Source organism: Colobus angolensis, unplaced genomic scaffold, assembly GCF_000951035.1.
Source record: "Colobus angolensis palliatus isolate OR3802 unplaced genomic scaffold, Cang.pa_1.0 Scaffold343, whole genome shotgun sequence".
NCBI classification, from domain to species: domain Eukaryota; kingdom Metazoa; phylum Chordata; class Mammalia; order Primates; family Cercopithecidae; genus Colobus; species Colobus angolensis.
The window spans coordinates 1,125,600-1,150,160 of NW_012116744.1; the positions used below are offsets into that span (position 1 = coordinate 1,125,600).

Genomic DNA, 24,561 nt, shown 5'->3' on the forward strand with positions numbered 1-24,561 from the left:
CAGGAGAATCACTTGAACCTGGGAGGTGGAGGTTGCAGTGAACTGAGATCGTGCCACAGCACTCCAGCCTGGGTGACAGAGCCAGATTCCATGTCCAAAAAAAAAAAAAAGTATGTAGTAAAATGTTCACGAGAAACCAAAGGATGTACAGTGAAAAGCAGCTCCTTCCCTCCCCCACCCCTCAGTCACTAGTTTTTCTCCCTTGAGTCACATTCTGTCACCAATTTCTTGCCTATTCCTTCTTAAATACTCAAAGCACTCATGGATATCTATATACCTATAGGTCTGGCTATATTGTTTCTTATATCTATTGACAGAGAATTTTCTCTCCCCTTGTATTAGTCTACTTAGGCTGCCATAACAAATATCACAGACTGGGTGGCTTAAACAACAGAAATTTATTTCTCACAGTTGTGGAGGCTGGAAGTCTGAGATCCAGGTGTCAGTAGATTTGGTTTCTCCTGAGGCCTCTCTCCTTGGCTTGCAGACAGCCACCTTCTCGCTGTGTTCTCACATGGCCTTCCCTCTGTGCCTGTGCATTCTTGGTGTCTCTTTCTCTTCTTACAGGGACACCAGTCCTGTAGGATTACAGCCCCAGCCTTATACCTCATGTAACCTTAATTACCTCCTTAAAGGCCCTATCTCCAAATATATGGTCAAATTGGGGGTTAGGACTTCAACCTACAAATTTTCAAAAGAATGCAATTGAGTTCATAACATACCTGCGACACACCCACCATGCAACTGGTAGCACACCATACACATTAATTTACTCACAGCCTTTTTTCACTTTATCATAAATTTTAGAGACCTTTTCTTATTGGTACATAAATGGCTAATGCATTCTTTTTGTCAGCTGCACAATAGCCTGTAATGGAAGTACCGTAACTACACAGTTCTCTGTTAATGGAAATGTAGGCTGTTTCTAATCTGTTACTACTGCCAAAAATGCTGCAACAGACATACTTGTACACGCATTATTTCACACACATGCAAGTGTGCCATAGTGTAGCCATCCCAGGAGTAGAAAGACTAGGCTAAAAAAGACATGCATTTAAAATCCTGAGAGCTACTGCCAACTGGCCCTCCATGGAAGTTCTGTTTTCTATGTAGTGTTTTCATTATGGCTATTTTCTATCTGGTCCATTCTTTTGGTTTTGATTTTCTCTTTGACTCAAGGGTTTTATTAAAGTCAGAGCTTGATTTTTTAATTTTATATAATTTTTTTTTTTTTTAATAGAGACAGGGTCTCACCATGTTGCCCAGGCTGGTCTTGAACTCCTGGGCTCAAGCAGTCCTTCTGCCTTAGCCTCCTAAAGTGCTGGAATTACAGATGTGAGCCACCACACTGGGCCAAATTTTATATTTTTCATAATCATAAATATATATGAGTAATATTAGCTTACCTCATCAGTAAAGCTTAGGAAGTTTAATCTCTGTGAGGAAAACATTAAAAAAAAAAATGTGTAGGCCGAGTGACGTGACTCACGCCTGTAATCCTAGCACTTTGGGAGGCCAAGTGGGTGGATCATTTGAGGTTGGGAGTTCAAGACCAGCCTGACCAACATGGTGAAACCCCATCTCTACTAAAAGTACAAAAAAATTAGGCATGGTGGCAGGTGCCTGTAATCTCAGCAACTTGGGAGGCTGAGACAGGAGAATCACTTGAACCCAGGAGGCAGAGGTTGCAGTGAGCCGAGATCACACCACTTCACTCCAGCCTAAGTGACAAAGCATGACTCTATCTCAAAAAAAAAAAAAAAAGTATAGATTTATTATATTCTACACTGGTAAAATCAGGGAAAGGACATCTATTTTTAAATTAGTATTAAAATAATCAAATAATACTGATTTGCCTAAGAATTATTTTGATTACACAAATTTGGATTCTTAAATAACAATGATTTTGACCTGTTAGTTTTTGTGAGTTTTGGAGTTTTTCTATTTGTTGTTGTTTTTTTAAGAGATGGTGATCTCTCAGTGTGTTATTACCTGGACTCAGAATTCCTGGGCTCAAATGATCCTCCTGCCTCACCCTCCCAAGTAGCTGGGAATACAGGCATGTATCACTACACCCAGCCTGTGTTTGGTTTTTTGTCCTTAAAAGGCTAACATGTTTAAAGTGTTAGATGTTTAGTTTCATTATGTTTTAGGAATTCTAGAAATACAGAGTTAAGGAAGTTCTTGTAATTCTCTGTCAACCAACTAGAATAGAGATTGAGAAACTTTATAATCTAATATATTAATAGCCCTGGAGATATTTCTCATTCATACCACGAAAAATAAGGCTTTTCTTGTATTCACAAATGCACAGAGAACTTTCAGCTTCGACAGTCTTAATCACAGGTAAAAATTGAGAAACACATAACTGGTCCACATTTCAAAAAGACAGTTCTTTCATTGGTCCTGAGACGTGATCTTGCAGTAACAAAAACACAGATTTTCTTGAGGTGTCTCGTCTGACAGAAAATAGATCCCTATTGTCTACCTGACAGATCACAATATGGTCAGACCATAAAATCAGATTCCTAGCCAAGATCAGTTATCAGCCATGCATAGAACAGATTCATGTATACAGAGGGTGCAGTCGAAACTGGCCTAGGGACACTAACTAAAACCAGATTTTCTTGAGGTGTCTCGTCTGACAGAAAATAGATCCCTATTGTCTACCTGACAGATCACAATATGGTCAGACCATAAAATCAGATTCCTAGCCAAGATCAGTTATCAGCCATGCATAGAACAGATTCATGTATACAGAGGGTACAGTTGAAACTGGCCTAGGGATTCGTATCCACTGGTCTCTGGGCCAGTGTGGACAGGGACATGTGGCTAAGAATCATCAAAGGAAAACACATTATCAGAAGAAAAGGATACAACAGAGAAATAGCAGAAGTAAAATTATCTGGCTGCTGCTTATTCTCTTGGTACTCTGGGAGCCAAAATGAGACATGCTTAGGTTTAAGAAGCTGATGAAGTGCCCTTCTGGGACGACTCAGTTTAGTAGCTCCAGCAGATGGGAGTCCCTTTGGGCATCTGAGTGGGTGCTACTCTACTGCCAAAGTGTAAACATTTTTTTGAAGTTATGTAGGCATGACTTTCAGACAGGTAACTCATGAAGGACTAGCAGGAATGTAGAAGTGGTTCAGAGAGCACTTGAAGTTTTTAAATTTATTTTTTAAATTGACAGATGAAATTGTATTTATTATGTATCCATGATGTTTTGAAGTACATAAGCAATGTGGAATGGTTAAAGCTAGCTAATTAACATGCCTCACATAGATGTCATTTTTGTGGTGAGGACACATATCTATTCTGTTAGCATTTTTCATGACTACAATATATTGTCATTAACTATAGTCACCATGCTGTACAATAGTTCTCTTGAATTTATTCCTACTATCTAACTGTAATCTTGTATCCTTTGACCAACATCTCCAGAATCCCTTCCCTAAACTGTGCCAGCCTTGGATAACCACCATTCTTCTCTTTTTTTCTAGGAGACCAGCTTTTTTAGATTCCACTTACATCATTTGTCTTTCCATGCCTGGCTTATTTCACTTAACCTCATGTTTTCAGGTTTATCCATGATATTGCAAATACCAGGATTTCCTTCTTTTTTTTTTTTTTTTTTAATGGCTGATAACTATTCCATTGTTTATATTTACCATATTTTGGTATTTGCAAAAGGGTCCTGGAATCAATCCCCCGTGGACACCAAAGGATGACTGTGTATAACATTTTCTCTTTTATTATTTATCTATTTGTTGAGACAGGGCCTCACTTTGTTGTCCAGGCTGGAGTACAGTGATGTGGTCATAGTTAACTGCAGCCTCAAATTCCTGGGCTCAAGCATTTCCCCCACCTCAGCTTCCTGAGTAGATGGGACTACAGGCGAGTTCACCATCATGCCCACCTACTTTTTAAATGTGTTGTAGAGATGGGGTTTCCCTTTGTTGCTCAGGCTGTTCTCAAACTCCTGAGCTCAAGTGATCCTCCCACCTTGGCCTCCCAAAGTGCTAGGATTACAGGCATGAGCCACTGCACCCAGCCAATAATTTTTTTCATGTACAGGGGTCCCCCTTATCCACTGGGGATATGTTCCAAGGCCCCCAGTAGATACCTAAAACCTTGGATGGTACTGAGTCCTATGTATACAATGTTTTTTTTTCTATACATAGATACCCATGATATCATAGATACCATTTTAAAGATTAAATTATACACTAGGCACAATAAAGGATTAACAACAATTACTAATAATAGAAAAATATAGCAATATACTCTAATAAAAGTTATTTTATTATTAAGTGGAGAACGTTCATCTCTGCATTTAAAGGAAGCAAGCAATGTATTGCTTTTCTTTGGCATGTCCAAATTGCCAGCATTACTACTCTTGTATTTTGGGATCATTATTAAGTAAAATAAGGGCTACTTGAAGACAACCACCTAGATACTGCTACAGTCGATATGATAACCAAGGCAGCTACTATCTATTGGGCAAGTAGTATATACTGCATGGATACAGCAGACAGAGGAATGATTCCAATACTGGATGGTGGAAGATTTCACTGCACTGCTTAGAAGAGGGCACAATTTAGAATTTATGAATTGCTTATTTCTGGAGTTTTCTATTTAATATTTTCATAACATGCTTGACCAAGGGTAACTGAAACCACACATAACGGGGAACTGACTACTGTACCTGTTGGCCATTTGTATATCTTCTTTTGATAAATGTGTCTATTCAAATCTTTGCTCATTTTTTACTTGTTTTCTTGCTATTGTTGTTTTGAGTTCCTTTTATATTTTTGGATATTAACCTTTTATGTGTATAGTTTGCAAATACTGTCTCTCATTCTGTAGGTAATCTCTGTTCATTGGTTTCTTGCTTGTCCAGAAGCTTTTATTTGATGTAATTCTTTTAGTCTATTTTTGTTTTTGTAGCCTCTGCTTTTGAGGTTATATTTTTAAAAATCATTGTCCAGACCAATGTCATGAAGCTTTTCCTCTATATTTTCATCTAGTAATTTCATAGTTTGGGGTCTAACCTTTAAGTCTTTAATCCATCTTTAGTTGATTATTGTACATGATGTGAGATAAGGATCTAATATTCTTTTGCATGTGGTTGTGTACTTTTCCCAGTATATTTATTGAAGAGATTGTCCTGAGATATCATTCCATTTATTTGTGTCTTCAATTTCTTTTGTCAGTGTTTTTGTTTTCCGTGTAAAGATTTTTGAACTCTGGTTAAATTTATTCCTAAGTAGTTCACTGTTAGTATAGAAACACTACTGATTTTTGTGTTGATTTTGTATTCTGCCACTTTATTGAATTTATTAATTACTTCTGTTTTTTTGGTGGACTCTTATAAGATCATTTCATCTGGGAACAGTTTAACTTTTCTCTTTCTAGTATGGATGTCATATATTTCTCTTGCCTAATTGTTCTAAAACTTTGAATACTGTGTTGAAAGAGTAAGCTTCTTTGTCTTGTTCCAGATCTTACAGCAAGAGCCTTAAATTTTTCCTCATTGAGTATGTTATGAGCTGCAGATTTGTCATATGTGGCATTTATTGTGTTGAAGTGTTGAGATTTTTTTTTTTTTCTTAATCATGAAAAGGCATGAGATTTTATCAAATGCTTTTTTGGCGTCCATTAAAATGATCATATGACTTTTGTTTTTCATTTGCATTTGTATTTGTTCAGCCATCCTTGCACTCCTTGGATGAATCCTACTTGATTTTAGTGAATGATCTTTTGAATGTGTTATTGAATCCTTTTTGCTATAACAGTAGTCTCTTGTCATTTGTGGGTGATTCGTTCCAGGATCTCTCACAAATACAAAAATCTGCAGCTGCTCAAGTCCCTGATATAAAATGGTGTGGTGTTTGCATATAATCTATGTATATTTTCCTATATACTTAAATCATCTTCTTGACCTACTTATAATGCCTTATACAATATAAATGTGATGTGAATAGTTATATTCTTTAGGGGATAATGACAGGAGAAATGTATGTGTCCAGGACAAATGTAATTTTTTTCTGAGTATTTTCAATCTGTGGTTGATTGAATCCATGGATGCAAAAACCACAGATAGAGAAGCCCGACTATATTTTGTTGAGGGTTTTTGTATCTGTGTTCATCAGGGATATTGGCCTGTGTTTTCTTTTTTTGTTTTATCCTCATCTGGTTTTGGTACCAGGGTAATGCTGGCCTCAAAAATGAATTTGGAAGTATTTCCTCCTCTTCAGTTTTTTGGAAGAGTTTGAGAGGAATTCATATTAGTTCTTCTTTAAATGTTTGATAGAATTCAGCAGTGAAGCAAGCCATCAGTTCCTGGGCTTTTCTTTGATAGGAGACTTCTTATTATTGATTTAGTGTCACTTACTATTAGTCTCTTCAGGTTTTCTAGTCATAATTCAATCTTGGTAGGTTGTATGTATCAAGGAATTTATCCATTTCTTCTGAGTTATCCAATTTGTTCAAGTATAATTGTTCATAATAGTTTTTTATGATCTTCTATATATCTGCATTATCAGTTGTCATCTACTTTTTTCATTTCTAATTTTGTCTCTTAGTCTAGCTAAAGGGTTATGAATTCTTAAAACCTTTTAAAAAACAACTCTTCATTTTATTAGTATTTTCTATTTTTATAGTCTCTTTCATTTATTTCTGCTCTAATCTTTCATTTCTTTCTTTTTTTTTTTTTTTTTAAAGACGGAGTCTCGCTCTATCGCCCAGGCTGGAGTATAGTGGCCAGATCTCAGCTCACTGCAAACTCCGCCTCCCGGGTTTACGCCATTCTCCCGCCTCAGCCTCCCGAGTAGCTGAGACGACAGGTGCCCGCCACCTCGCCCGGCTAGTTTTTTGTATTTTTTAATAGAGACGGGGTTTCACCGTGTTCGCCAGGATGGTCTCGATCTGCTGACCTTGTGATCCGCCCGTCTCGGCCTCCCAAAGTGCTGGGATTACAGGCTTGAGCCACCGCACCCGGCTTCTTTCATTTATTTCTAATCTAATCCTAATTTCCATCTGAGTTTCACCATGTTGCCCAGGCTGCTCTTGAACTGAAAGTGGGGTGTTGATGTTCCCTACAATTACTGTATTATAGTCTGTCCCTTCAAATCTGTTAATATTTGCCTTTTGTACTTGAGTGTGTGTGTGTGTGTGTATATATATATATGTATGTATATATGGCTGTTATACTGTCATGCTGAATTGACCCCTTCATTATTTCATAATGACTTTGTTTCTTCTAATAGTTTTTGACTTAGAGTTTATTTTATCTGATATAAGTGTAGCTTGTGCCTGCTTTCTTTTGGTTTTCCATTCACATGAAATACCTTTTTCCATCCCTTCACCTTAAGTCTGTGTGTGACCCTACTGGTGAAGTGAGCCTCTTGCAGGCAGCATATACTTGGATCTTTTTTTTTTTCAGTCACTTTTCTGATCTGTTTACATTCAAGGTTATTATTGGAATACAGTTGCTTGGTTAGATACAGATTGGCTAATATCTTACAGAGCAATGACATTGTAAGCTTTTGGGTTATTTTTCTAGCAGACTGAGACAGTTGGCATCTCTACTGGATAAAAATCTACATTTTAATGCATAGCTTCACAGTCTAGACCCTAACCAATAATGAATAATGTGTTAGGCAAAGGTGTATTTCCTAGAGAATTAAATAATCTTTGAGTAGGCCTAAGAGAGTACTCTCATGTTTGAAAGGCCATTCTTTCCCCTTATTTAGAAGTACTTGATAATTTTATTTAACTTTATTCAAACTACTAAAATGAAGCTCCTTCCCTCCTTTTTGGCCATTCTTTCCCTCTTAAACAATGTTAACCACATCATTGATAACTAGGCTGGATGTCAGCCTGTGTTCCTAAACCTCCTAATTCCTGTTCAGACATGTTCTTGTTAGACGTTTATTGATTAGTTCAGGGTTTCTCAGCAGTGGCTCTGTTGACATTTTGGGCAGATAGTTGTTGTGGGGGTTGTAGGATATTTAGTAGCTTTTCTGGCCTCTACCCTCTAGTTGCCAGGAGCATCCTCTTGGTTGTGACAACTAGTAATGTCTCTTGGCATTGTCAAATACCTCCAGGAAGGGCAAAATCTTACCTAGTTGAGAACCGTAGTTAAATGACCAAAGGCAGTCCCCACTCTTAATATAATACATTTACAATCTAATAGAGCTGTGATAAATGCTATAATTTAAATAATAAGATACTGTTATGTATAGAAAGCAGAGATAATACACTTTGGATTTCTTAGAAGGTACTTTTGGGTTAGAGTGAAAGGAAGAAAAGTTTAAACTAGGTTACAGAAATAAGCACGTTAAAGTCTAGACTACAGGGACTTTGAATATTGTTCTCAGAGTCTTGAATGTTACTCCTACACAATGAAGAGCTTTAGAAAGTTTTTGAGCAAGGAAGTGAAATTGGTATGTTTTCAGAACTTTGGTACTGTAACAAAGGAGTAGAGTGTGATAAGACTGAGTGGTAGGAAGAAGAGTTTAGAATTAGTTGCTGTGTTCACAAGACTCAGCACCTATGTCACTAAAAGGGAACTTGGGCCAAGGATTGAGTGGAAGAGAACTGTGAGCTCTGATTCAGAACTGTTAAGTTTGAGGCATGTGTGGGATAACCAGGAGGAAGTACTCAGGGGGTAGTCTTGCAGCCTAAAAAAATGTTAATAGTTGCTTCTTCTTTGAGAAAACATCAAATGGCAGATGACGCCAGTGTAGCTAGGGCTGGTGAGGGGGTGGGGGGTGCAGTAGTGTGACCCAGAGCCCCTGGGGGTCCTGGGATGAGGAACTGCAGAGGCTTCAGCAGGGACATCCAGGGCCAGGGCCCCAGCCAAGGGCAAGAAGTGTATGCCCATTACCAAGCTGGGCCACCTGGTCAAGAACATGAAGATCAAGTCCCTGGAGGAAATCTGTCTCTTCTCCCTGCCCATCAAGGAGTCTGAGATCATTGACTTTTTCCTGGGGGCTCTCTCAAGGATGAGGTTTTGAAGATTATGCCAGTGCAGAAACAGACCTGCACCGGCCAGGGCACCAGGTTCAAGGCATTTGTAGCCTTCAGGGACTAGAACGGCCACGTCTAGTGTGGGTATTAAGTGTTCCAAGGAGATGCCATCCGAGGGGCCATAATCCTGGCCAAGCTTTCCATTGTCCCCATGCACAGAGGTTACTGGGGGAACAAGATTGGCAAGCCCCACACCATCCCTTGCAAGGTGACAGGCCACAGCAGTTCTGTGCTGGTGCACCTCATTCCTGTGTCCAAGGACACTGGTGTCACCTCGGCCCCGGTGCCCAAGAAGCTGCTGCTGATGGCCGGTATTGATGATTGCTACACCTCAGCCAGGAGCTACATGGCTACCTTGGGCAACTTTGCCAAGACCACCTTTGATGCCATCTCCAAGACCTACAGCTGCCTGACCCCCGACCTCTGGAAGAAGGCTGTGTTCACCAAGTCTCCCTATCTTGACCACCTCGTCAAGACCCACACCAGAGTCTCCATGTAAAGGACCCAGGCTGCAGCTGTGGCTGCAACACAGGGGTTTCATACAAGAAAAATAAAGTGAATTATGCCTGTTAAGAAATGTTAGAGGTTAGAGGTGGAGATTTGGAGTTATCACCAGAACAGTCAAATTTAGGATTACAGCTTGAAGAGTCTATGAAAGTATAGTTGAGGGAGAGGACCAGGAGAGAATTTTGGGAAATTTAAGCAGTAATGACAAAGAAAGTAAAAAAAAACAGGGGGGACTAGTCAAAGGTAGGAAGTATCTCAGAAGAGTGGAGAGGAAAGAACTTGTCATGGGGAAGTTGGTCGTGCTACATACAGCCCAAGCAGAATGAATACAAAGGAGGAGACTTTGGACTTGGCATTAGTCATCATTGTTGGCATTCAAGAAAGTGGTTTTGGTTTGAATGGGGGTAGATCCAGAAGGCAAGGGATTGCCAGTGAAATGGGGCTTGGGCTACTTTTTTCAAAAAGTGTGAAGCCAGGCCTAGTGGGCTTACACCTGTAATCATAGCACTTTGGGAGGCTGAGGCAGGAGGATTGCTTGAGGCCAGGAGTTTGAGGCTGCAGTGAGCTATGATCACACCTCTGCACTCTAACCCGGGCAGCAGAGCAAAACCCTGTCTCTAAAATAAAAATGTGAAGATGAAAGGACAGAAATGGAGTAGTTCCACATATCAGCAGTGGATTTGAAGGAAGCTTTCCGTAGGATGTGGGAAACCCAAGCTGTTTATAGGCAGAGGGGCAGCAGTGAAGTAAACAGAGAAGTGATGAAGCAGTAAACAGAGAAGTGATGAAACCTGAGATAACGCAGAATGCAAAGACATGACTTTGAAAAAGCAGGAGGGAGAAGGAAGTCATGAAAGGTAGAATTTTTAGATGAAATGGAGGAGAAGTCAAAGGGATTCACACATTGACTTCTGGGCTCTGATCAAATACACTTTTTACTAAGAATGAGAAGAATGACAACAGACATGAGATTTGGGAACTTGAAGAGGTTCTGTGGGTAAGAGTGAAGAAAAAATCAGGAGAGCTGAGTTTTTGAAGCTGTCAAATTATGGTGATTTACAGATGTAGTGGGGATAGAGTCTAGAGTAGACACAGCTGGTCTTGTCTCTAAGAGTACACTCAGAGTGACCATGCAGGGAAGTCCTTTCCTATGGGGCAGATAAGCACCCTTCCAGGAATGAACTTCATAGACATTTTAGAGATGAGGTTAAAGAAAAAGATGGAACAGACAGCAAATGTTGAAATTATATTGGGGAAAAATGGCTAATAAAGGTATTATTAATTTGATAGCAATCTTACTAATATAGATGGCTAGATAGAGACCTAAAATGAACCTGTTACAGACTTACAGATGAATGATTAAAAGTCTTTTTTTCTGAGGCTTATGTGGTACTTCTAATTCATGTTTATGCTGTAGGACTCATTGTCTGAAAGTCATATTCTCCTTTTCTCTTAGAGATAATATAGAACACCTCTTATGAAAGAGTCTCTGAAAAAAAAAAAAAGCATACTAAAGTAGCATAAAAGTAGTTGTGTTGACAACTACTGGTCTGAACCATTTTAGAAATCCCTCCTTAATATTTTAACAGCTTACTTGCCTGTGTAGTTTTTTTTTCCCCAGTGACTTGTGGTTGACTTGACCATCTTATATTGTGCCATGGTGGGGTGATGCTCCTCAGTAAGTATGTCGTATCTACCCCCATGGTAGCTGGTCTTGGGCTGCTGTGGTTTGTAACCATTGTGTCTGCCTTGAATTTGTTTTTTGCTCTGTTTGTTTATTGTCATTTGCTCTTGTATGCTCTTCAGGTAGCACCCAGTGCTGCTCCTTCTACACTTACAGTCAGCTGCTTCTGAGAATATGCAGCCTGGGTGAAGCTGGCAGAGCCTCTTTAGTGTATGCCCATACTAAAAAGTAGAAGATACTGAGTAGTGGTAGTGGTGTGAAGAAACATTTCCCCAGGTCAAACCTGCACACTCTTGAGCCCCTGCTTTGGTCGTTTCTGGTTTTAGCTGTGTTTTGAATGGTAGAAGTTGCCGGGAACTCCTCTCTGGATTTGTGAAATGTTATGATAGAGTTGAGAAAAACTGAATTTATAAAAGGTAGAATAATACAAATTCTATGTACCACATAAAAGAAAGTTACTTATATATCATGCCCCTCCCCCCTTTTTTTGAAAGCCTGAGTAAAGTAAAACAGAATAAGAACATTGTAGGATGGGGGAGATATTTTTAACTAACACTAAAAATGTGCAGATACCAAGTACAGCCAATTCAAATGATGGCTATTTGGATTGCATTATCTTCCTTATGAGTGTAAGTAGTGGCCAAACATCTCAAATTTAATAATGCTGTATACTTTATTGTTCACTTCTGAACTCGAATGTAATGATCAGTTGTTCAGAAGAATAATCAGTACTTCAGAAGAATAAGTTGTTAATGAAATCTGAATCTTAGGGGATAATTGTTTTGGGGGCACCAAAAAAAATAGGGTTGTGCATGTGAAGCAGTCATAAGCATTTTGCACAGCTCTTTCCCAAAACTATACAGTTCATCTTGTGATACTGGTTTTAGTTACATGAGGAATACTGTCAGACAGCTCTGTCTGTGCTGAGCATTTCTCTGCCGGTCTTGCCAGTGCTTCCACACTTCCAGCACAGGAGACCCAGGAGCTCTCCTCTGGCCCTCTGTGATGCTTTCAGATATCTGACTCTTACTTAATTTTGTAACCCAAACAATGTCTGAACATATTCCCCTTTGAACATATCACTTTCTGTGAAAGGATTGTTGTATATGCTATGAAAAGTCAATGAATTTGTTGGTAAATAATACCTCAGATTGAGAATTTTATAGTACAAAATTTCTGTAAGTTCAAATATATAATATTGACTTAAGTGGATTAAAATGTTGGGAGTTATGTGATTGTCATTTAAAAAATGACAAAAAATTAAGGTAGTTCATTGGTCTTTTTGCAGTTTATCTGTCTCAACATCCAATTTAGTTTTATGTTTTATTTTGGTTGTATAGTATGGAGAACATTTGAAGTCATTCAGTTAGTTATAGATTTAACGTTTTCAAGCAGCTATTCTTGCATAACAACATTCAATTAAACTAATCCAGAAAAGTAACAGAGAAGTAATAGAAAATGTTTGTTTCGTGGATGAATTACTCAATATTTCATAACTGCTGACATTCCTTATCTCAAATGTCAGATACAAAACAAGCAAAACTTAAAATTAGGGCCAAAACTGTCAGTGACACATCATAGCATGTTATGCATCCACTTCAATAGCATGTTATGCATCCACTTCAAAATTTTTTTATTAAAAGTAGAAGGTGGAAAGTGTACCAAAATAATACATACACATGGTTTAAAACAGAAAATCAAATAGTACTAAAAGATTTATGTGTACAGCAGCAGTTCCTTGCTTCCAACTCTCCCTAACTTCCTAGAGGCAAGTTTTTTTTTTTTTTTTACTGTTTTTAGCTGTTTGTTCTGATGGTTACCTAAAGAATTATAAATAATAAGCAGTTGACCCTTGAACAAACAACATGGGTTGGAACTGCACTGGTCTGCTTATATGCAGATTTTTTTCCACCTCTGAAATAGCGAGACCAATCCCCCCTCCTCCTCAACCTATTCAAAGTGAAGGTAAGGATGAAGGCCTTCATATAGATCCACTTCCACTTAATGAATAGTAAATACATTTTCTCTTCCTTATGATTTTCTTAATGACATTTTCTTTTCTCTAGCTTACTTTATCATGAATACAGTATATAATATTCAACATACAAAATTATATTGTTTCTGTTATTGATAAGGCCTCTAATCAACAGTAGGCTATTTGTAGTTAATTTTGAGGGAGTCAAAAAGTTATACGTGAATTTTCAATTGTGTTGGAGAGTCGGTACCCCTTATCTGTATTGTTCAGGGGTCAGCTATACTACTGGTTTTGTTTGTTTGTTTGTTTGTTTGTTTTTTGTTTTGAGACCAAGTCTCACTCTGTCACCCCAGACTGGAATTCAGTGGCATGATCTCAGCTCACTGCAACCTCCACCTCCCAGGTCCAAATGATTCTCCTTCCTCAGCCTCCGGAGTAGCTGGGACTACAGTGTGTGCCACCATGCCTGACTAATTTTTGTATTTTTAGTAGAGATAGGGTTTCACCATGTTGGCCAGGCTGGTCTTGAACTCCTGACCTCAAACAAACAGCCTGCCTTGGCCTCCCAAAGTGCTGGGATTATAGGTGTGAACCACTGCACCCAGCCTATACTGCCATTTCTTACCAGTTACAGGCATTATTCAGTTTCTTTAAGATAAATGAGACAAAAACTATCCCAGTTTTTCCAATATAGTTATGTTTTTTAGTTACCCAGTGCAGAGCCAAGTACTGTACTACATTTATGGGGTTTTTTTGGTACAACTTACTTAATTTTTTCCTAAATTTTTTTTTTTTTTTGAGACAGGGTCTTGCTCTGTTGCCCAGGCTAGAGTGCAGCTCACTGCAGCATCCACAAGGGCTCAGGCAGTCCTCCCACCTCAGCTTCCTAAATAGCTGCTACTACAGACACGCACCACAATGTTCAGCTAATTTTTTAACTTTTTGTATTGCCCAGGCTGGCCTCAAACTCCTGAGCTCAAGGCCCAAGGCTTTCCTGAAATTTGTATCTGCCCTGTTTTTATCCGCTTGTGAAATGTGTTTTATATATACCCGTAATACTTTATAAGTATTTATTTATATCTCTATTTAGCATCCTTTTTGGGAGAACACCTCTAAAATCCTCTTCCCTCCTCTAATCCACTGGTTCCTCAGTTTGCTGCATAGCTATGACATTTGGACTTCTAGTTGCCACTCTTGGATTGTATAACTAATTATTTCATCTCCCTTATTTTGGTGAATTTCATTGTCAGATATCTGTTTACTAAGAAAAGAATCCATAGGAGTAATTTTCTGGGTCTCTATTCTATATTGTATTTGATATGTAATGTAGATAGGTATAGAATTATAAATTGAAAATCATCTTCCCTTAGAACTTTGGATACATTACTGCCTGCCCGTCCCCCCTCCCCCGTCATCCAGAATTGCTTTTGAGAATATGTGACATTCTTATTGTCAATTTTTTGTATGTCCTGTTCCCACCCTGCTCCCAGGATTTTTCTTGTGGGACTTTTGAAAGTAATCGTGCCTAGGTATTTTGTTTTTCCTTTCAAGATGTTTCTGGCCTTTAGTTCCAAGAAAGTTGTAATTGTTTCACTAATTATGCTTGGGTTCTTATGTATTTTATTTATTTTTTTATTTAGAGACAGGGTCTCACCCTGTCACCTTGGCTGGAGTGCAGTGGTGCAAACATGCTCACTGCAGCCTCGACTTCCTGGGCTCAAGTGATCCACTCACCTCAGTCTCCCAGGTGGCTGGGACTACAGGCACATGCCACCATGCCTGGCTAATTTTTGTGTTTTTTTATAGAGATGGGGTTTCTCCATGTTGCCCGGGCTGGTCTCAAACTCCTGGCCTCAAATGATCCGCCCATCTCAGCATCCAAAAGTGTTGGGATTAGAGACTCATTACCTCACCCAGCCTTCTTGTGTATTCTAGTTCTGGGAAATGATTTTGTGTTACTTTTGTATTAATTGCCATTCTCTCTTTTTGACATGCTAGTTATTTGGAATTGGGATATCCTAGGTGGACCTTTAAGGCCTCTGTTCTTATTTTTCCCATTTCTTTGTTTTCATGGCACTTTTAGAAAGGTTTCTTCACCTTTGTCTTTCAGTTTTTCTATTGATTCTTATTTTGGCCATAATATTCTTAATTTGCCCACATTTCTATTCTGATTTCTTTCCTTTTCCTCTTCTTTTTCTTCCTTCCTTTCCCTTCTTTTAGCATCTTGATTCCTATTCTGTGGGTTCAGTGTCATCTTATATCTGTTTGAAACCACTGATTAAAATTTCGTGAAGGTTTTCTTTTGTGCCCTGCATTACCTAGTTTCCTGCAGTTCTCTGTGTGATCTGCTTAATTGGTTTCCATCTTTTGTATTTAGGCCTTTGTTCTAGTGTGGGTGCTTTTGATGTTTGACACTAAATCTGAAATGGAAGCTCTGTATCTGGGCAGAATCTGTGAATAGGTGGGCTTTACCTTCGGTCGGATATAGCAATAGCCCCTTTTGAGGGAGTATTTGTTTTGAGGGTCTTTCATCTTTAGAATAAATCTCTCCTCTTTAGCTTGGCTAGTTGTTGCTGGTGGCCCACTGAGGAGATATGATCAAACTTTCCTTATCCAAGTGGCTGCACAGTAATCTCAACAGTATTTGACCAATTTGAATTCATCTATTCATTTACTCATGTTGGATGGGCAGCATCACTTACATTAACAGGCAAGAAGTTTCCAGTTATGGGTAAGATAGAGTAAGCTGGCCAGGCACAGTGGCTCACATCTCTAATCCTGGCACTTTGAGAGGCTGAGGCAGAAGGGTCCCTTGAAACCAGGAGTTCTAGACCAGCCTGGCCAGTGTGGTGAAACCCTGTCTCTACTAAAACTACAAAAATTATCCAGGTGAGGTGGCAAACGCCTGTAATCCCAGCTACTTGGAAGGCCAAGACAGGAGAAGCGCTTGAACCCAGTGCCACACTGTACTCCAGGCTGGGCGACAGAACGAGACTCTGTCTCAAAAATTAAAAAAAAAAAAAATTTTTAAAAGAGTAAGCACACTCCACCCTGTCAGTCCTACTGAATACAGCGATAAAACCCAGGCAGAATGCGTACAGCAACTATTTGAGGACCCTGAAAAATAAATAATAGGCAGATTTAGCACAAAGACCAGAATTTAAAGTACCACTAGCTGGGCACAGTGGCTTATGCCTGTAATGCCAGCACTTTGGGAGGCCAGAATGGGTGTATCACCTGAGCTCAGGGGTTCCAGACCACCCTGGGCAACATCTCTACTAAACCCCATCTCTACTAAAATACAAAAAATTAGCTGGGCATGGTGGCACGTGCCTGTAGTCCCAACTACTCGGGAGGCTATGGCATGAGAATTGACTTGAGTCCCGGAGGCACAGTTTGCAGTGAGCCAAGATCATGCCACTGCACTCCAGCTGGGGCTGCAGAGTGAGACTCCATCTCAAAAAAGAAAAGAAAAAGTATCACCAAACCAACAGTGAGTTTACCATTTGTTCCCCTCGTTAGTCCTCCAGCATGAACATAACATAGTTCCACCTGGAAGTGGAAATGGGCACCAGGACACACCAGGAAAAGCCTTCTGGTTTCAGCCCAAGTGACAGAAAAGGAAACATCCAAAACTTATAGTGAGCCCCCCCCCTTTTTTTTTCTTCTTTATTCTCAACCCAGCCCCAAATAATCATGTAGTGGCAATCAAAGCTTGTAGAAGCCAAAATTCTAACATAGGAGAACCTTTCTCTCTAATTGTAGTTGTGGGCTCCATTAATTTTTCTCTCTGTGTGTCCTGGCTGAATCCAAGCACAGTTGCAGAGGTACAAGGCAGTGGGTTAATCAAAAGCCCCATCTTTCTGGGTGGAGGACCAAGGGGAGAGAGCCCCAGGAAACCAGAAAGCACCAGGTAGATGGCAGAGAGGGAAGAGTTCAGAAAAGTGAGCCATGAAGTTGTTCATGATCCCCTTGGCTGATCCCCAAGGTACACGTGCATGGATCTGTTCCTAATCAGGATAAGAAAGGCTTTTGAGAACTGAATTAACAAAAAGACCACCATCCAAGTCCCAGAATGGCTACACAGTGGCATACATGTGGGATAGATACATAGCGTTGCAGGCCAGGCATGGTGGCTCATGCCTATATTCCCAGCACTTTGGGAGGCCAAGGCAGGTAGATCACTTGAGCCCAGGAGTGAGTTCAAGGCCAGCCTGGGCTACATGGAGAAACTCTGTCTCTACAAAAAATAGAAAAATTAGCCAGGCATGGTGGCGTGCACCTGTGTTCTCAGCTACTTGGGAGGCTGAGGTGGGTGGATCACTTGAACCCAGGAGATTGAGGCTGCAGTGAGCTATGATGGCACCACTGCACTCCAGCCTAGGTGACAGAGCAAGACCCTGTCTCAAAAATAAAAATTAAAAAATAGCATTGCAGGGCTTTGAAAACTGAACTGATATTAGAACCACAGCTCAGAAGACAGGTTGCAGCTTGCAGCCTGAATCTAATTATATCAACTATCTGCTAAAACAAAAGTTTCAGTATTTATAAGATTTAAACAAGATTGAAGGCTTTATAACATAATTTTGCATTGTTCAAAATGGATATAATTCAAAATTGGCATATAAAGGGGTAGGAAAATCTCAACTCATATAGGAAAAGACAGCAGTGCTGAGGTGACACAGATGTTGCAGTTATTTGATGAAAGACTAAAATATTCAACCAGCAACTGAAAACACTCCACAGGCAATCTTAAATACTCTTAAAACCATTAGAAAAAGTAAGTTTCAGCAAAGAAATAGAAGATAGAGGAACCAAATGGCAAAAGTATGTGATGCTGAAAAAGTATTTGAAGAAATAATTGCTGAAGACATTTCAAGTTTGGCAAAAGATATAAACATGATGATTCAAGAAGCTCACGGAACACAACCAGAATAAACCCAAAGATTTCCATACCCAGACACATCGAAAGCACACTGCTGAAAATTGAGAACGTAAAAATCATGAAAGCATCCAGGGAAAATCATACCACATGTGGGGGAACAACAATTCAAATGACTGTGACTTATCAGAAGCTGCAAAGGACAGAAGAAAGTGGCACAATATTAAGTGATGAAAGACAAGAAATGTTAACCTATTTTCTTGTATTCTGTTTGCTGGGGAGAAAAAAAAAATGTTAACCCAGAATTCTCTATCCAGTGAAATCCTTCAAGAATGAAAGTGAAATAAAGCATTTTCAGTTGAAGAAAAACTAAAGAGAAATTATTGCCCACAGTCTGCACCAAAAAGTCTATTCCTTAGGAATTCTCCTAAGGAAAGTTCTTCAAATATAAATGGTAAATATCTGGATAAATGTAATAGGTTACTTTCTCCTCTTGATTTCTTTAAAATGAGTTTCATACATTGAAAGCAAAAATTAAAATATTGTCTGACGGGGTTTCAAATGCATGTAAATGCAATGTGTGAGATCACTGTAACCTAACATTGGGAGAGAGGAAAGGAACCAGGAATAAAGAAACCAGTATGCTGGTGTCCTAAAATTTTTACCAATGGGATTTGAATTTATGGAGGTGACAACACAGGTCAGTGCCAGTGAAAAAATTTACTATTTACATTTGCTGAGAGAAGGGGACATGCCATGCCATGCAGGACCACGGGGAAGCATCAGGGTTTGGTCAGGAGGCAGAAGCAGGCCAGAGGAAAGCCTAAGCCAGAGACTTTATTGGGGCTTCTGTGAGAAAGGGAAGGCGGGGCGAGGTAAACAGTTTCGGATTAGATAGTTTGAATAATTCTCACAGGCTTTATAGGGACTGTCTCTGGTTGTCTGGTACCTGGCCTTAGGTTGATTTAGTGCAGGGGAAATATTGGCTTCGTATGTGAGACTTAAAGAGATGGGAGGGAGCATAGCATTGGGTCAGGCAGTCTGCACCTAAAAGGCATTCCCCAGACAAGCTGGGGACCACCCCTAGGAATTAGCTGGTTCTGAAAGGGGCAGCCCCTCTCATGGTCTGAAAGGTTCCCCAAGATGTCAAAACATCATATGATATAGAAAATAAGAAACATGTATATAAGTGATATAGTTTTATGAAATGATAGAATAGTGATGATAAGTAGGCTATGAAAAGAATATTGTAATCAGCATCACCACTTAAAAACTTTATGAAGAGATACAGATAAAAATACAGTAGGGGCCAGGCGTGGTGGCTCTCACCTGTAATCCCAGCACTTTGGGAGGCCGAGGGAGGTGGATCAGTTGAGCCCAGAAGTTCAAGACCAGCCTAGCAAACATAGCAAAATCCCGTCTCTACTAAAAATACAAAAAATTAGCCAGGTGTGGTGGTGTGCACCTGTAATCCCAGCTACTTGGCTGGGATTACAAGGTACAAGAATTGCTTGAACCTGAGAGATGGAGGTTGCAGTGAGCCGAGATCCATGCCACTGCAACTGAAGCCTGGGCAACAGAGCAAGACTGTGTCTCACGAAGAAAAAAAAAGTGTGATAGGTAAATTATTATACCAAGTGTTTGTATAATGCAAAAGAAGGCAAGATAGAACAGGAATCAAATATAGGAAGCAAGCAGAAAACAAGTGAAATGGTAGGCAGATTTGCCAATAATGACATTAAATGTAAATCAACACTCCAATTAAAAGGCAGGCACTGTCATAGTGGATTAAGAACATATAATCAAATTATCTGGTGTCTTCAAGAAGCTGAATTCAAGTATTACAGGTAAGTAAAAAGTGAAAGAAGGAAAGACGTGCCGTGCAAACATTATTTAAAAGAAAGCTGGAGTGTCAATATTACTATCAGTAGCCTTCAGAGCAAAGAAAGTTACCAGAGATTAAGAGAGACACTACATAATAGTAAGAGGGGTAATTCAAGAAGACATTATGCAACAGTGCTAAATGTTTATATTCCTAACAATAGAGTTGCAAAATATGTGAACCAAAAACTGGCAGAACTGAAAGGAGAACTTGATAAATCCACAGTTATAGTTGGAGACCTCAACACCCTTCTCTCAACAGTTGATGGAATCATTAAACAGAAAATAAATGAGGATCTAGAAGAACTCAGCACCACCATCAACCAGCCAGATTCTAATACACATCTATGAAACATCCCAGTCAGCAACAGCAGAATATACATTCTTTATGAGCACCCATAGAAGTGTCAAGATAGACCTTATCCTGGGCTACAAAACAATTCTCAATAAATTTAAAATAATTGAAATCATACAGTGTTTTGACCACAAAGAGATCCAACTAAAAATCACCAACAGAAGGATAGCAGGAAATCTTCAAAAACTTGAAAACTAAATAACACTTCTAAATTTATGAGTTAAAGGGAAATTTTGAAAAATATATGAACTAAATGAAAATGCAGCATATCAAAGTTTCAGGATGCCACTAAAGCCATGCTGAAAGGGAAATTTCTGCCACTTAAACGCTTACAGTAGAAAAGAACAGGCCGGGCCCAGTGACTCACGCCTGAAATCCCAACACTCTGGAAGGCCAAAGTGGGAGGATTGCTGGAGCCCAAGAGTTTGAGACTAACCTTGACAACATAGCAAGACCTGGCCTGTATAATAATAATGAAAAAAAAGAAAAGTCTTGATAATTTAAGGTTCAAAGAGCTAGAAAAAGAAGAGCAAAATAAACCCAAAGCAAGCAGAAGGAAAATATAATAAAGAGCAGAAATTAATGAAGCTGAAAACACAATAGAGAAAATCAGTGAAATGAAAGCTTGTTCTTTGAAAAGATTAGTAAAATCGACAAGTCTCTTAGCAACACTAACAAAGATGAGAGAAGCTGCAAGCTACTAATATCAGGAATGAAACCAGGGTGTCTTTGCAGACATCAGAAAGATAAGAAAACTACAAACAACTCTACATACATAAATTTGGTGACTTAGTTGAAATGGACCAGTTCCTCAAAAGGCACAAACTACCATGACTCACTTCATATGAAATAGCTATAAGGCTATTCAAAATTATCTGTTAAGGAAATTGAATTGATAATTTTTGAACTCCTATAAAAGAAATCTCCAGGCCCAGGTTGTTTCACTGGAGAATTCTACAAAATGTCTAAAAAAGAATGAACATCAGTTCTATAGAATCTCTTCCAAGAACTGCAAGAGGAGAGAACACTTTCTAACTCATGTATAGCCTGTATTACCGATGGTAAACCCAGACAAAAACAGTACCAAAAAGGAAAAAGTCCTTATAGATTCTTAACAAAATATTTACAAATATAATTCAGCAATATGTAAAAGAATTATATACCATAATCATGTAGGGGTTATTCCAGGGATGTAAGGCTGGTTCAGTATTCAGAAGTCAATGTAACCAACCATATTAACAGGCTGAGGAAGAAAAATAATCACAGGATTTTATCAGTTGATGCAGTAAAGCATTTGACAAATTTCAACACCCATCCATATTCATGATCCTAAAGAATAGGTAACTTCCTCAGTGTGATAAAGAACGTCGGTAAAAACTTTCCAGGTTTCATCATTCTTAATGGTGGGAAAGACTGAGTGCTTTTTTCTGTAGATCATTAACAAGGCAAGCATATTTGCTCACACCACTGCTCCCCAACAGAGTGCTGTACTTTCTAGCCACTGCAGTAAGGCAAGAAAATAAACGGCATATAAGTCAGAAAAGAAGAAATATTTGTAGATGACATAATTGTCTGTGTAGGAATTCCCCAGGAAACTACACATACACACAGATCCTTGAACTTTTAGTAGGAATAAGTGAGTTCAGGAAGGTTTCAAGATACATGATTAACATACAGAAATCAATTACATTTTTATATACTAACAATGGACACATAGAAACCAAAATTTTAAATACAACAACCATGCACAATCACTCAGAAAAATAAAATTCTTAAAACATGAAATCTTGGAAAACGTACAGGATTTGTATTCTCAAACTCAAAAGGCTAATGAAAGAAAGCAAATGAGATCTAAATAAATGGATAGCAATACCAGGTTCATGGATCAGGAGACTCAGCAGATGTCAGTTATGCTCAGATTCATGTCTCTTGCTGACACGTAATTGTCAGCACAATTGCTGATAAAATTCCAGCAAGATATTTTGTAGACACAGACAAGATTATTCTAAAAGTATGTATGGGAAGACAAAGGAACTGGAATAATTAAAGCAATTAAAAATTATAAAGAGGGAGCAAATCATTACCCAATTTAAAGAAATTATACAGTTACAGAAATCAAAACGGTGTGGTCTTGATGAAGGGATAGACACATAGATTAGAACAGAATAGGGAACTCACAAGTAGCTCCACACAAGTATGGCCACGTGATTTTTTGACAAACGTGCAATTCAGTGGTGAAAGAATAGCCTTTTCAAGAAATGATGCTACAGCAATATCATACCTATAGGCAAAAACGTGAAGATCAAGGTAACCCTCACACCTTATTTTAAAATGTACTAAAAATGGATCATAGGTTTAAATGTAAAACTTATAAGATAACATTGGAGAGGTCTTCAGTACCTCAGGCTTGGTGAAGAATAAAATCGATAAATTGAACTTCCTTAAAATTAAAAACTTGCTGTCACAAAACACCCTGTTAAGAGGATGGGAAGACAAACTACAGACCAGGAGAAAATATCTACAAGCCACATATTTGACAAAAGACTCTTAGAATATATAAAGAGCTCTCAAAACCCAACAGTAATAAAACAACCCAGTTAGAAAATGGACAGAAGGATACTAGAGACTAGAAAGGAAAGGGAGAGATTTGTTAATAGATACAAAATTACAGCTCCCTGGGGAGAATAAATTCTAGTGTTTCATATCACTGTAGAATGACTATAGTTAACAATAATACATAGTTTCAAATAGCTAGAAGGAGGATATAGAGTGCTCACAACACAGAGAAATGCTAAATGTTTGAGATGGATATGCTGATTAACCTGTTTTGCTCACTATACATTGTATGTATTAAAACTTCCCTGTGTGACCCATGAATATATACAGTCAGCTGGGCACAGTGGCTCAGGCCAGCATCCCCTTGTTCTGTTAGATCTGCATTTAATTTAACAGTCTGGTTTTCTTTAGAAAACAGACAAAAAATCATGGGATATAGACTGCTTCAATCAGTAGCAACTAATTGTAATCCCAGAATTTGGGAGGCTGAGGCAGGGGGATCACCTGAGGTCAGGAGTTCAAGACCAGTTTGGCCAATATGGTGAAACCCCATCTCTACTAAAAATACAAAATTAGCCAGGTGTGGTGGCACGTGCCTGTAATCCCAACCACTTGGGAGGCTGAGGCAGGAGAATCGCTTGAACCCGGGAGATTGTGCCATTCCACTCCAGCCTGGGTGATGACTAGAACAAAACTCCATCTCAAAAAAAAATATAGATAGATAGATAGATAGATAGATAGATAGATAGATAGATAGATAGATAGATAGATATACAATCATTTGTCAATTAAAAATTTAAAAAAAAATTTCTAGAGATAGGGTCTCGCTCTTTTGCCCAGGCTGGAATGCAGTGACGTGATCTCAGCTTACTGCAGCCTCAGTCTCCTGGACTGAAGCGATCCTCCCATCTCAGCCTCCCAAGTAGCTGGAACTACAGGTACACACCAACATTCCCGGCTTATTTTTTGTAGAAACGGGGTTTCACCATGTTGCCCAGGCTAAATTAAAAGAAAACTTTTTTTTTTTTTAATTTTTTGTTTTGAGATGGAGTCTCGCTCTGTTGCCAGGCTGGAGTGCAGTGGTATGATCTTGGATCACTGCAACCTCCATCTCCCAGGTTCAAGTGCTCTTACCTCAGCCTCCCGAGTAGCTGGGACTGTAGGCGTGCGCCACCATGCCCAACTAATTTTTGTATTTTTAGTAGAGACGGGGTTTCACTATGTTTGCCATGATGGTCTCAATCTCTTGACCTCGTGATTGCCTGCCTCGGTCTCCCAAAGTGCTGGGATTACAGGCATGAACCACTGCACCTGGCCTAAAAGAAAACTTTTTCAAGGAAGAAAGTGGACAAAAGGATTAAGTATTTTACCAAAGAGAATATGTAGATGGTTATTAGCACATGGAAAGATATTTAACACCACTGTATTAGGGAGATGTAAACTAAGACCAAATACTACACTCCTATTAGAACAAGTAAAATAAAAAATAGTGACTGGCAGATTCTGGCAAAGTTATGGAGAAACTGGATCTCTCAAACATGGGTGGGGAAATGTAAAATAGTATAACCATTCTGGAAAGTAGTTTGGCGGTCCCTTGTAAAACTAAACACACACATACCATATGACCCAACAGCAGTTGCCCTCCTGAGTGTAGCCCAGAGAAATGAAACTTGAGTTCACGTAAAAAC

General features: G+C 39.0%; 1 protein-coding gene and 1 pseudogene across 1 annotated transcript in view; both read left to right on the top strand.

Moving 5' to 3' along the window:
* The window catches only part of N4BP1 (NEDD4 binding protein 1), a 68,348-nt gene that overhangs the window by 17,628 nt on the left and 26,159 nt on the right, over positions 1-24,561 (top strand). The window lies entirely within an intron of this gene.
* LOC105519298 lies at positions 8,729-9,592 on the top strand (annotated as a pseudogene).